This window comes from Antechinus flavipes, chromosome 6, assembly GCF_016432865.1.
Source record: "Antechinus flavipes isolate AdamAnt ecotype Samford, QLD, Australia chromosome 6, AdamAnt_v2, whole genome shotgun sequence".
Lineage (NCBI taxonomy): Eukaryota > Metazoa > Chordata > Mammalia > Dasyuromorphia > Dasyuridae > Antechinus > Antechinus flavipes.
The window spans coordinates 114,063,699-114,076,046 of record NC_067403.1 but is presented as its reverse complement, the minus strand read 5'-3'; positions in this window follow the sequence as shown (position 1 = coordinate 114,076,046).

The window sequence follows — 12,348 nt, the reverse complement described above, 5'->3', positions numbered from 1 at the left end:
TGGTGTTTGCTGCACAAAAAAACTAGAAGAATGTTAGAAGCAGAATAAATTTCAGTAGACAACATCTGTATATATCTGAACATGACCTTTGGTACTGTCAGATATGAGGGCTTTTTGAAAATTGGCAAAATTTGGTTGTTCAGAAAAGTTCATCAGTGTTATATGTCAGTTTCATGATGTCATACTTAAACAGCTTTTAAATAATGGATGTTGCTCTCATGTTTCTCCTGTCACCAGTGGAATGAAACAAGATTGTGTGATTTCTACCATGCTTTTTCAGCTTTCAGCCATGTTGTTAAAGGCCATCAACGAGGAAGAACATGACATTAAGATCAGCTACCATTCTTCAACTTGAAATGTCTGTGCAGGGAGTATTGTTTTTGTTTTTGTTGTTGTTGTTGTTGTTGTTGTTGTTTTTGCTGATGATTGTGCACTGAATGAAATCTTCAAAGCTGAGAAGCAACAAAGTATGGATTGATTCTCTCCTGCTTATATGAATTTTGGCCTAACAGTTAATACCAAGAAAATGTAGGAATGTAGGGAAATGTCAGAGCTAGCTCAGTGTTTGGGAGGCTCTCAAACAAAGTATGTGAGAGAAACAGTATTAGACTGACTACTCTATGGAAGGTCTACAGAGCTGTGATGCTGATCTTACTATAATATGCCTATGAAAATTGGACAATGTACCAATGCTGTGTCAGGAAAGTAAATTGCTTCCATTTCAATTGTTTTAGGAAGATTCTGAAGATCACCTAAGAGGATAAGATGCCAGATACTGAGGCCTTTTCTCAAACTCACTTGCCAGATATTCATAATCTCCTGCAGAGAGCACAATTCCATTGGGCTGTCTACATTACTCGAATGCCAAATGTACACTTGCCACAGAAAGACTATTTTATGGAGAACTCAAACAGGGTAAGTGCTTACATAGTGATGAAAAAAAGGAATAGAGGTACACTTTAAAGATCTCTCTTAAGAGCTTTAGGATTGATTGCATGACATGGGGGACTGACACAAAACCTCCCAGTATAGCATGCTCTCATCAGAGAAGGTGCTATAATCTGTCAAAGCAGAGAAAAGAAATATGAGATGAGCAAAGTAAAAAAGTCCATCCCAAATGTACATGTAGACTATTTGTGTTGGAGAGTGTTACAAGCTTGTATTGACTTGATAAGCCATAGTCAGATACAGTGTCATTTTGTCCTCTTTGAGAGAAAAGGAAAACAACCAATCAACCAACCAACCAACCATACTTGACCCATTTTCTTGATCACTTCAAATAATAAATATCTTGTTAGGCTTTCTCAGAGAGTTAAGACATTCTGCCACAGGGTACATGGTTAAGACTGACAGAACTGAGTTAGAAAAGCTACGCCTTTTGATTCATAATCCACCTCTTTGTCTACCATGCTTCTCTGTCAAATAACTTTTAAAATATATTTTCAATGGGACAGAAAAGTAGATACTCACATGAATTTTTTAAAAAATATACTTACATATTCCAAAATAAGGAAATTTTGTAGTTGTAAATATGTTATAGATTTTTATTATACAAATGAACTGTAACAATCAAATTCTATCTAAAATAATATTTCCATGATTTATTTATTTATTTATGCTTTTTATTTATTTAATATTTTCTCCAGTTACATTCAAAATAAGTTTTTTATATTTGTTTTTTTTAAAAAATTTCCACTTCTAAACTCTCTCCTTTATCCCCATCCACATTAAAAAACACATGTGAAGTTCCACGAAACAAAAAAGTCAAGTTGTAAAAGAAAACATAGATCTTCCATACTAATGAAAAGAAAAACTCTGAAGAAAAATTAAGTTTAAAAGAAAAAGTGAAATAAAGAGAGAAAGAGAGATATGCATCATTCAATCAGTTCCTTCTCTGGGTATGGACAGAATTTTTCTTCATAAGTCCCTCAGAGTAATCATGGATGATTATACTATTGAGAGTACCAAAGACATCTACAGCTGGTTATCCCAGAACATTGCTATTACTTTATATGCAGAGCATTTCACTTTGCTTGAGTTAATGGAGGACTTTCCAGGTTCTTTTGTTTTGTTTTGTCAAATTGAAAAGTTTTTATACAAACAAAACTAATGCAGACAAGATTAGAAGGGAAGCAATAAACTGGGAAAACATTTTTACAGTCAAAGGTTCTGATAAAGGCCTCATTTCCAAAATATATAGAGAATTGACTCTAATTTATAAGACATCAAGCCATTCTCCAATTGATAAATGGCCAAAGGATATGAACAGACAATCCTCAGATGAAGAAATTGAAACTATTTCTAGCCATATGAAAAGATGCTCCAAGTCATTAATCAGATAAATGCAACTTAAGACAACTCTGAGATACCACTACACACCTGTCAGATTAGCTAGAATGACAGGGAAATATAATGTGGAATGTTGGAGGGGATGTGGAAAAACAGGGACACTAATACATTGATGGTGGAGCTGTGAATATATCCAAGCCATTGTGGAGAGCAATTTGGAACTATGCTCAAAAAGTTATCAAACTGTGCATACCCTTTGATCCATCAATGTTACTACTGGGGTTATACCCCAAAGAGATATTAAAGAAGGGAAAGGGACATATATGTGCCAAAATGTTTGTGGCAGCCCTGTTTGTAGTGGCTAGAAACTGGAAAATGAATGAATCCCATCAATAGGAGAATGGTTGGGTAAATTGTGATATATGAATATTATGGAATATTATAGTTCTGTAAGAAATGACCAGCAGGATGAATACTGAGAGCTTGGTGAGACTTACATGAACTGATGCTAAATGAAATGAGCAGAACCAGGAGATCATTATATATTTCAACAATGATTCTGTATGAGGATGTATTCTGAAGGAAGTGGATTTCTTTGACAAAGAGAAGATCTAACTCAGTTTCAATTGATCGATGATGGACAGAAGCAGCTATACCCAAAGAAACAACACTGGGAAATGAATGTAAACTATTTGCATTTTTGCTTTTCTTCCCGGGTTATTTCTGCCTTCTGAATCCAATTCTTCCTGTGCAACAAGAGAACTATTTGGTTCTGCACACATATATTGTATCTAGTATATACTGTGACATATTTAACATGTATAGGACTGCTTGCCATCTGGGGGAGGGGGTAGAGGGAGGGAGGTGAAAAGTCAGAACAGAAGTGAGTGCAAGGAATAATATTGTAAAAAATTACAGGCATGTACAAAACCCAGGCATGGGTTCTGTCAATAAAAAAATTATAATTATGAAAAAAATCCTATATTTCATTGAATATCCATCTTTTTCTCTGAAAGATAATGCTTAGTTTTGCTGGTTAGTTGTTACTTGACTGTAGTCCAAGTTCCTTTGTCCTCAGGAATATCATATTTCAGGGACTTCCATCCTTTAAAGTAGCAGCTGCTAGGTCCTGGGTAATTTTAATTGTGCTTCCTTGATACTTAAATTATTTCTTTCTGTCTGCTTGCAGTATTTTCTCCTTGATCTGATAATTCTGAAACTTAGCTATGATATTCTTTGGAGTTTTCACTTTCAGTTCTCTTTCAGGGGGTGATTGGTGGATTCTTTCCATGGCTATTTTACCCTCTAGTTGTAGGATATCAGGACATTTTTCCTTGATTTCTTGAAAGATGCTGTCCAGATTCTTTTATTTTATTATGGTTTTCAAGTAGTCCAATAATTATTAAATATCTCTCCTGGATCTATTGATCAAGTCAATTATTTTGACATTGAGGTATTTTACATTTTCTTCTATTTTTTTCCCTCTTTTTTTGGTTTTATTTCCCTGATTCTTGATGTCTCATTGAGTCATGCAACTCCTTTTGTCCAATTCTAATTTTAGTGAATTGTTTTTTTTTTTTAGTTCACCAATTCTATTTTTTAGGGAGTTGTTGGGAGTTCAAATGTTGTGACCTTTTTCTTCTCAAAACGCAGCCAGGTGATATAAGTTCAGATCTTTTATTATCCCAATATAGCCCGGTTAGCGTAGAGGCCTATCTCTCTGCTTGGTTCCAAGAGCTCTCTCCGAATGTCACCAAATCCAAAGGTCTGGTCCTTCAGCCTCTGCCTCTCTGCTTTCTTCAGCCTCCAGCCAGCTCCAGTCTTCATGTCATTCCGTGAAATCTCGACTTGTAGCGTCTTCCTCTCTCTGAAGAACACTTCTGCCACCAGCCAGCCAAGTGGAAAATATTCTGCCTTGCCTCGGAGAGAGGGCTTCTGGCGTAACTCTACTGAAATCCGACCGAGAGCTTCTGTCTGTTTCTTTTATCCAAGAGGGAGGAATTGTGGGATACGAGAGAGAGGGATTATGGGTTTTCTCCCATAGTGCTCTCTGGCCCAACGAGCTTCAAGGGAGGTGTGAACTCATTGAACTTAGTTCTACTTAGTACCTTGTTTCAGGTTCTGCCCAAAACATCTTCTTGTAAGATTAGATCAACTCTAATTAGTTAGCAGTTAGTAAGGATTCCAACATCTCCCCCTTTCTTTTGTTTTAAAACATAGGGGGTTTCTGAAGGGGTACACATAAATCCATCAATATGGCCAGAACTTTGTAACAGATATACATGGTATACATAAATCCATCAATATGGGAGGCATTATACATAATTTACAAAAGCATACAGCAATATAACACAGGCTAGTGGTAATGTAACAAATAACATGAATCAACATGAAAATTTAACTACTGCAAAAAGTCTCATCAACAATCTTTCATCTCAAGAAATCCAGTGATTCTTGCAATTGCTTAAAATACATAAGCCCATAGTAATATAACACAGGCTAGTAATAATGTTACAACATAAATCGACCTGAAAATTTACAAATGTCCATAAGTCCTAGAAATAGTCGATAAGGAATCCATTGTCCATTAGTTCATGCACCAGGAATCTAATAATTCCTGTAAGCTCTGAAGTACTGCAAAAAGTCTCATCAACAATTTTTCATCTCAGGGAATCCAGTGATTCTTGCTGGTTTTTCGGGAACTGAAAGCTGAAGATTTTAAAGTTCTTTTGACAGTCTCATCGTCAGCCATCTGATTCTTTCTTCCACCTGTGGAAATATAAGCAGATCCTCTTCCCCAAGCAGTTAACCTATCTAATTCTCTTCTATTTACCACTTTTGGGATTTCTCCTCATCATCTGGTAATTACATTGGAGCTGTTTGCATTGGATATTGTCTTGTTGTCTTAAAAGGCCTGTATTCTTCCCAACTGTAATCCTGATTGCTTTTCTGTTGGTTGATGACATCAGAGTTCTGAATTTCTAAAGTCTCTCTGGGTGTAACCTCAGCTGCTATCATGCCCCACCTGTCCTTTGATTGATACTTTGGAGCTGGGCCTTGCCTCTCATTCTTCTGGGTCAATATACATTTAGAGGCCCAATGAAAGCCTCGGTTACATTTTGGACATGGGGTTTTGGGTTTTCTCTCACCCTGTCTTCTCACTCTATCTCCATATCTGCAATGAGCTCTCAAATGTCCAATTTTTCCGCAGTGAAAACATCGATGAGTTTCTCTAGAATTCCTCTGCCAAGAAGGACCTTGTCTTTCCATGTTCATCATAGTCTGGGCATAATAAGCATTTGTGCCCACTGTGGCACAGCGTCTAATGATTTCTTTTAAAGGAGCATTTTTGTCTAGCCCCCATATAATTCTCTTGCAAATCTCATTGGCATTTTCCTTAGCCAAATGTCTAGTCATTATTTCTGTTGCTGCATTGTCTCCAATGGTTCTTATTACAGCTGTTTGTAAACGTCCCACAAAATCTGCAAAAGGTTCATTGGGACCTTGCTCTATTTTTGTGAAAACATTATTTCCATCTTTCTGTCCAGGGAGAGAATTCCAAGCTTTTATTGCAGCCTTAGAAATTTGCTCATAGACTGTTATGGGATAATAAATCTGTTCTGAACTCTCTGCATACTGACCTTCACCAGCTAGTTGGTCAAAAGTGATTTGTACAACAGCTCCTTTTTGCCTATTGCGTCCCAAATTAAAAGGAGTGTATTTTCTCTCTTTTTGACCTGAGGAGTTGAGCTCTTCAATCACAGGATATGCATTTATAAAATCAGATATATCTTCTCCTTCATTTTTTGCTTTAATTAATGCTTTTTCTAATCTTGTCAAATTCTGCTTTACAGGAGAAGCTGACTGTGTTTCTGTCTCTCTCCCTCCCCCTTGTTCTACCCATGAAGGGTTAATTGCGGGGGGAGGGTCATGAGATGTGGAATCACCTAATTCCTCCTTCTGTGAAGTATCATACTCAGAATTGTAATTAACTCCATTCTCATCTGATTTGTCCTCCTTTTCACCTAGTAAAGTTGGCACTTCCTCCTGTACTTTCCTTTTCATCATTCTATCACTTAAATAACTTCTTATAGCCAATTGTATTACATTATATGTATTAATTATTGAGTTAGGCCCATTTTTATCATAGAATTGACAAATATCCTCTCCAACCAATTTCCATTCATTTAGATCTAATTCCTTATCAAGAGAGAAACAAGGACATATGTCCTTTACAGTTTGTAAAAGTTCAGTGATTTGCTGTAAACTTATAATTAAACCTTGGCTTTCCATAATTTTGACAATGCTCTCTAAACATTTTCCTTGAACAGAAACAGACTGTTTTCTAAATATCTGTCCCATCTTAGATGAAATTCTACTTTAACTCTTCTAACAAAATTTCTTTGTTGCACTCACCCTAATTTCTGGGTTGAAGTTTTTTCCACTGGATCAGGATCAGAGGCTTTTCCACTTGAATCAGGATCGGAGCTTTTCCACTGAAATCCACTGAGGGGTCTGTTTGCCCCACGTTGGGCGCCAAAATGTTGTGAGCTTTTTCTTCTCAAAACGCAGCCAGGTGATATAAGTTCAGATCTTTTATTATCCCAATATAGCCCGGTTAGCGTAGAGGCCTATCTCTCTGCTTGGTTCCAAGAGCTCTCTCCGAATGTCACCAAATCCAAAGGTCTGGTCCTTCAGCCTCTGCCTCTCTGCTTTCTTCAGCCTCCAGCCAGCTCCAGTCTTCATGTCATTCCGGTGAAATCTCGACTTGTAGCGTCTTCCTCTCTCTGAAGAACACTTCTGCCACCAGCCAGCCAAGTGGAAAATATTCTGCCTTGCCTCGGAGAGAGGGCTTCTGGCGTAACTCTACTGAAATCCGACCGAGAGCTTCTGTCTGTTTCTTTTATCCAAGAGGGAGGAATTGTGGGATACGAGAGAGAGGGATTATGGGTTTTCTCCCATAGTGCTCTCTGGCCCAACGAGCTTCAAGGGAGGTGTGAACTCATTGAACTTAGTTCTACTTAGTACCTTGTTTCAGGTTCTGCCCAAAACATCTTCTTGTAAGATTAGATCAACTCTAATTAGTTAGCAGTTAGTAAGGATTCCAACAGGGAGTTGTTCTCTTTTTCCATTTCACCAATTCTGTTTTTCAAAGAGTTCTTTTCTTTTTCTACTTTGCCAAATTTAATTTTTAAGAAAGTGGTTTTCTTCAGTATCTTTTTTCCCCCATTTCACCTTGTTTTGTTATTGTTGTTGAGGCAATTAAGGGACTTGCCCATGGTCACACAGCTAGGAAGCATTAAGTGTCTGAGACCAGATTTGAATTTAAGTTGTTCTGACTTCAGGGCTACTCTATCCACTGTGCCACCTAGCTACCTCTGAAGCAGACCTTTTTTGAAGTCTTTGTAAGATATCTTCTGCTTAAAATTTGTTATACTCCAAATATGAATGGGTTCTATCATTCCAAAACATGTCCAGAGGATTGATCTGGTGTGAAGTCTGAAGGAAGCCAAAAAGAGCTCAGGCAAAGATTTGTCTTCTCTTCACTATCTCAGCTCTATCTTCAATTCTAATTTTGAAGGAATTATTTTCCTTAGTGAGCTTTTATACTTCCTTTCCCAATTGGCCAATTTTGCTTTTTTAGGCATTCTTTTCCTCATTAGCTTTTTGTATTTCCTTTTCCATCACTCTTAATTATTTTCCTATTTTTTTCCTCTCTCTCTCTTGCTTGTTTATCAAAAGTTTTTCAAAATCCTTTTTTTTTAAAGTTGTTTTATCACCTGAGTCCAATTTTTATTTTTCTTGGAGGATTTGGATGTAGGAAGTTTCACTTTGTTATCATCTTCTCAGTGTATATTTTGATCTTCCTTGTCAGTATAATAACTTTCAGTGGTCACAAATTGCTTCTGTTGTTTGCTCATTTCCCTAACCTATTCCTGGAATTTTAACTCTTTGTTAAAAAGTAGGGCTCCTTTTCCAGGCTGGAGGGCACACTTTCTTAAGCTTCAGGTGCATCTGTTTTCAGAAATCCTTCCAAGGAGCTGACCACAAGAACTGTTTTCTGCCTTGGAGCTGTTAGGTCCCAGCCTTGCTGTATGTAACTATAAGATTTAGTGTGGTAGACCTACAGAGTTGCTTTGCTTGATGCTGGGGTCATTGGCTTTAGGATTGGGGCTGTACTGGCATGATCTGCATTGGGAGTGAACACCAGATTCCCACCCTATTGACACACAGTCATTTTCTGCTGAACTTCCAAGTCTTCCCTGCTGTCCCTGGGATTGATAAATCTAGAACCTCTAACATTGCTGCTGATTCAGAGATCCAGCCTTGCATGGGATTGGGGCCAAGACTGGGGCTGTGCCTTGGGATTGTGAGCTGGGTTCCCCCCTGTTGCTACAGGCTTTTTCTGCTGACCTTCTAAGGCTGAGAGGTCTGGAAGCCACCATTACTATTGCTGATTCAGAGGTTGGGGCTAGTGCCAGAGCTGGGTTCAGGGCTGGGCTGGTGTAGCCTGCACTGAATGTGTATACTGGACTGATATCACGGACTTTTATTTGTTGATCTTCTAAGTTGCTTTCAGCTGGAAAATGTTCTATTCTTTCTTTTTAATTGTTCTGATGGTCTAAAATTTGTTTAGATTTATTATTTAAAGAAATTTGGAATGGTTTATGGGAGAGGTGGGGTGAATTCCTGCCATCCTGACTCTGCCCCACCTATTTATATGCTTTAATCAGATGAACTATTTCTTTTACACCATAGATATATGTAGTATTCTATTTTCTATCTGGTTTCCTTCACTAAAAATAGTAGTTGACATTTCTGAAGTAAACAATAGTTTTATTAGTACTTTGTGTCTTTATCTTACCTGATCTTTACAACAGCCCTATGTAACAGATAATAGAGATATTAAAACTAAGACATTGAAAAATTAAATGACTTGTTCCAAGTCTTATTCACATTTAGTAATGATAAACCAAAGCTTTAACACAGCTTCTAGAACTTCACATTGTGTTCTTTCTACTGTGTGGTAGTTAGTATGACAATAGTAGAACAATTCGTTATTTATTTATTTATTTTTTTTTAATATTCAAGGCTATCCTCATATGGATTTAGACAAACTTCAACAAATCACTCATTTTAACTGCACAGTAGGAAATAAGCATCTATTAAACTCCTGCAATAAGTTTTAATACTTAGAACATGAATTATTTTACAAATATCCCATTTGATTCTCCCAACAACCATTGGGGGCAGATGTTATTATTATCTCCATTTTACATTTAAAATAAATGAGACTAACATAAAGCGACTTATCAAGAATTAAATAACTGATAAGTCTTAATTTGAACTCAGGTCTTCTTGATTCCAGACTCAAATTTCTATTCACTATGTCACTTAGCTACCTTTTGACATATCTATATACAAAATTCTCTGCTATGAACTTTGGGAGAAGCAAAGATTAAATAAGATATATTTTTTTATATTACATAGAATAATTTTGTAGTTTTGGGACAAAGACAAATAGCTATAATATAAAATGATACATGTTAATTACATATGAGAGCGCTAAACAAAGTGCTGAGAGGCAGAACTAATTATTATTATTTGGGGGGAATTCAACTATTTATTTACTTATTAAAGCTTTTTATTTTTCAAAAAATAGGCATGGATAATTCTTTAACATTAACCCTTGCAAAACTATGTGTTATAATTTTCTTCCCTTCCCCCATTCCTCCCCTAGATGGCAAGTAGTCCAATATATGTTAAACATGGTAGAAATATATGTTAAATCCAATATATGTATACATATTTATATAATTATCTGGTTGCACAAGAAAAATCAGAACAAGATGGAAGAAAAAGAAAAAAAAAACTGAGAAAAAAATTCAAGCAAATAACAACAGAGAGAGTGAGAATGTTATGTTGTGTTCCACACTCTGTTCCCACAAGCCTCTCTCTGTGCACAAGTACAACTGTTTTGAATCATCTCATTGTTGAAGAGAACCATGTCTATCAGAATTGATCATCATATAGTCTTCTTGTTGCGATATATAATGATCTCCTGGTTCTGTTCATTTCACTTTGCATCAATTCACGTAGGTCTCGCCAAGCCTCTCTGAAATCATCCTGCTGGTCATTTCTTACAGAACAATATCCATATACCATAATTTATTCAGCCATTCTCCATTTGATGGGTATCCACTCAGTTTCTAGTTTCTTGCCACTATAAAAAGGACTGCCAAAAACATTTTTGCACATGTGGGTCCCTTTCCCTCTTTTAAGATCTCTTTGGGATATAATCCCAGTAAAAACACTTCTGGATCAAAGGGTATATATAGTTTGATAACTTTTTTTTAACATAGTTCCAAACTGCTCTCCAGAATGGTCGGATTTAGTCACAGTTCCACCAACAATGTATCAGTGTCCCAGTTTTCCCACATCCCCTTCAACATTTGTCATTATCTTTTCCTGTCATTCTTATCCAATCTGACAAGTGTGTAGTGATATCTCAGAGTTGTCTTAATTTGCATTTCTCTGATCAAAAGTGATTTGGAGCACCTTTTCATGTGGCTAAAAATAGTTTCAATTTCTTCATCTGAAAATTGTTCATATCTTTTGACCATTTATCAATTGGAGAATAGATTGAACTATTATAAATTTGAGTCAATTCTCTATATATTTTAGAAATGAGGCTTTTCTCAGATCATTTAGATGTAAAAATATTTTCCCAGTTTATTGTTTCCCTGTTTGTCTACATTAGTTTTGTTCGTACAAAAACTATTTAACTTAATATAATCAAAATTATCCATTTTATGATCAATAATGATCTCTAATTCTTCTTTGGTCACAAATTCCTTCTTCCTCCACAAATCTGAGAGGTAAACTATCCTATGTTCTTCTAATTTGTTTATATTATTCATTCTTTATGTCTAGAGTATGAAGCCATTTTGACCTTATCTTGATATATGGTGTTAGGTGTGGGTTTATGCCTACTTTCTGCTATACTAGTTTTCAATTTTCCTGGCAGTTTTTGTCAAATAATGAATTCTTAACCCAAAAGGTGAGGATTTTTGGTTTGACAAATATTATATTGTAATAGTCATTGGCTATTTTATTCTGTGTGCCTAACCTATTCCCCTGAATAGCTAGTTTATTTCTTAGCCAGTACCAAATGCTTTTGATGACTGCTACTTTATAATACACTTTTAGATCTGGTACAGCTAGGCCACCTTCATTTGCTTTTCTCTTCATTAATTCCTTTGAAATTCTTGACTTTTTGTTCTTCCAGAAATTTTGTTGTTATATGTATTAGTTCAGTAAAATAGTTTTTTATGAGTTTGATTGTTATAGCACTAAATAAACAGATTAATTTAGAGTATATTGTCATCTTTATTATATTCGCTCAACCTGTCCACAAGCACTTGAGCAATTTTTCCAGTTGTTAGATCTGATTTTATTGGTGTGGAAAGTGTTTTGTAGTTATGCTTATATAGTTACTGACTTTCCCTTGGCAGATAAATTCCCAAATATTTTATATTATAAACAGTTATTTTAAATTGAATTTCTCTTTGTATCTCTTGCTATTGGATTTTGTTTGCAAAATCATCATATAATTTTGTTGTTGCTGTGTACAGTAATCTCCTGGTTCTGCTCATTTCACTTAATATCAGTCACGTAATTCTCTCCAGGTCTCTCTGCTTATCATTTCTTAAGGATTATTAAGAAGTCAAATTTGTTTAAAAAAGTAAAGACTGAGTCAAATGATGAATTAGACCTAATAACCATAGTTTTAAAATGTGTGTATGTGTTACTTTAAATATAAAATTCTGCTTTATTTCAAAATTGCTCATTAGGTTTGTTTAGTATATTAAAGTATATTAAAAATTTAGTATATTTTTGCTAATTCAACATGAATCTAGTAGTTAAATTCAATGAGGTACCAATGATTCCCTTTTTTTTTCATTATATTGCCCTTTACAGATCCTTTCTTTCAAGTACAACTATTGTCTCTTATGAGTAATTATATATATAAAGTTGTGCTGTACATAGTACTTGGCA